This window comes from Pteropus alecto, unplaced genomic scaffold (genome assembly GCF_000325575.1).
Source record: "Pteropus alecto unplaced genomic scaffold, ASM32557v1 scaffold239, whole genome shotgun sequence".
Classification (NCBI taxonomy): domain Eukaryota; kingdom Metazoa; phylum Chordata; class Mammalia; order Chiroptera; family Pteropodidae; genus Pteropus; species Pteropus alecto.
The window spans coordinates 11,557,261-11,560,067 of NW_006494613.1; the positions used below are offsets into that span (position 1 = coordinate 11,557,261).

The window sequence follows — 2,807 nt, forward strand, 5'->3', positions numbered from 1 at the left end:
AAAGGCCAGACATGTTGATTAAAAGGAAAAAAAAAAAATCATGAAAGAATAGACTGTAAAAGTGATTATTTAGGATAAGGGTTTGGTAGGAAGAAGTGGAATGTGACCAGAACTTGATATTAAAAATTCCAAAATATAGCCTTAAGTCCTTCAGGGTCTTTTCACTATAGTACTTAAAAGAGAAAATCAGAGGCAGTTGGAAGACTTCTGAGGCAACGAAAATGTTTTCTTTCTTATATTTTGTGGTGTGATTACACAGTTCTCTCTTTTTTTAATTTACTTTGGTAGTTTTATTAAAATACTTTTAAATATGTATTTCTCAAGTTTCTGTTTCTTTAGTGCATGTGGAAGCCTTAGTTCAATTTTTTCTGGCAACTTAGGTTTGTCATAAAATTCAGTTATTGCATCATGTAGAAATACAGTAATAAACCACATACCCCTAAGTTTCATTGCCAGATTTCTATGCTTTGAGCATATTTTTCACTTTGAGCATCTTAAGATTTTTTAAATTTAATTTTATTATTATTTTAAGTTTACATACATTGGTTAAACCTTTATGTAGTTTATAAAACGATCCCCCTAATTACTCCTTCTCTCTGATGGTTTTCCACCTAGCCAATATATTAATGATAACAGCATTCCCTATGCTGTGCTCCCCATCCCCGTGACTATCTATCAGCTACTAAATTGTACTTCGTTAACCCTTCACCCCTTTCTCCAAGTTTCCCAAACCTCTCCCCTTTGGCTGTCACCAGATTGTCCTCTATATTTGTGAGTCTGTTTTTGATTAGCTTGTTCTTCTTGTTCTTTAGATTCCGCATATAAGTGAAATCATATGTATTTATCTTTCTCTGTCTGACTTATTTCATTCAACATAATAACCTCTAGGTCCATCCGTGTCATTGCAAATGGTAAGATTTCACTTTTTTTTTTTTTTTTTATGGCTAGTAATATTCCATTGTATACATGAACCATAACTTCTATATTAAATCATCTGTTGATGGACATTTAGGTTGCTTCCATATCTTAGCTCTTTTAAATTGTGCTGCCATGAACATAGAGGTGCATAGATTTTTATGAATTATTGTTTTGATTTTCTTTGGATAAATACCCAGAAGTGTAATTGCGGGGTCAAAAGGTATATCCATTTTTAATTTTTTGAGAAACCTCCAGACTATTTTCCATAGTGGCTATACCAATTTGCAGTCCCACCAACAGTGTATGAGGGTTCTCTTTTCTCCACATACTCACCAACACTTGTTCTTTGATTTATTGATGATAGCCATTCGGAAAGGTGTGAGATAATATCTCGTGGTTTTAATTTGCATTTATTTGATGATTAGTGAACTTGAGCATCTTTGCATATATCTATTGGCCATCTGTATTTTCTCTTTGGAGAAATATCTGTTCAGGTCTTCTGCCCATTTTTTAATTGAATTGTTTATTGTTATTGTTGAGTTATATGAGTTCTTTATAAATTTTGGATATTAACCTCTTATCAGATGTATCATAAGCAAATATTTTTCTTCCATTCAGTCAGTTGTCTTTCATGTTTTGTCGATGTTTTACTTTGCTGTGAAAAAACTTTTTAGGTTGATGTAGTCTCATTTGTTTATTTTTTCTTTTGTTTCCCTTGCCTGATGAGATATGTCCAAAAATAAATTACTAGTAGCAACTTTGGAAAGATTACCGCCTATGTTTTCTTCTGGAAATTTTATGGTTTCAGGTCTTACATTTAAGTCTTTAATCTATTTTAAGTCTTTTCTTCTATATGGTGTAAGAAGGTAGTCCAGTTTCTTTTCTTTTCTTTTTTTCTTTTTTTTCACATATCTGTCCAATTTTTCTAGCACCAATTAATGAAGAGACTTTCTACTCCATTGCATATTCTTGCCTCCTTTGCCATACATTAAGTGAGTATATAAGATTTATTTCTTGGCTCTCCATTCTGTTCCATTGATCAGTGTATCTGGTTTTATGCTAGTACTATGCTGTTCTGATTACTGTAGGCTTGTAATATAGTTTAATATCAGGTAGTGTGACACCTCCAACTTTGTTCTTCTTTCTCAAGATTGCTATGGCTATTCAGGGTCTTTATGGTTCTACATAAATTTTAAGATTTTTTTGTTCTAGTTTTCTGAAAAATCCCATTGGTATTTTGATAGAGATTGCATTGAATCTATAGATTGTTTCGTGTAGTATGGCCATTTTAATGATGTTGATTCTTCCTATCCGTGAGCATGGTATATGCTTCCATTTATTTGTATCTTCTTCAATTTCTTTTTTCAGTGACTTATAATTTCTTGAGAACATGTCTTCTACCTAATTGGTTAATTCAATTCCCAGGTATTTTATTGTTTCTGATTCAATCGTAAATCGGATTATTTTCTTAATTTCTCTTTCTGAAATTTCATAATTGGTGTATAAAAGTGCCTTCTCAATATTAATTTTGTATCCTGCTACTTTATTGAATTCATTGATCAATTCTAACAGTTTTTTGGAAAAATATGGAATGTTTCATGAATTTGCCTGTCATCCTTGCACAGGGGCCATGATAATCTTCTCTGTATTGTTCCAATTTTAGTATATGTGTTGCTGAAGTGAGAGCACCACAGTTCTTTATATATAATTGATTTTTTAAACTGTACATAGTTTCATAAACCCATCTGTATCATGATGTTTCATAATAAAATTTCATAAAAATTAAATTAATGACTTTGCGAATGAATAAACATAACATTTGTGTAATAGTCTTGTTGAGTATATGAGTTTTATCTCCTTTTTTACATTAAAATTTCAAGACTAAGAGC

At 31.4% G+C, this 2,807-nt stretch overlaps 1 non-coding gene across 1 annotated transcript; it reads right to left on the reverse strand.

Annotated features, from left to right (window-relative positions):
- Window positions 1-2,498: 2,498 nt before the first annotated feature.
- LOC112474516 lies at window positions 2,499-2,607 on the reverse strand. Its single transcript, XR_003044377.1, has one exon. It is a non-coding gene; the product is annotated as a U6 spliceosomal RNA (small nuclear RNA).
- Window positions 2,608-2,807: the final 200 nt, after the last annotated feature.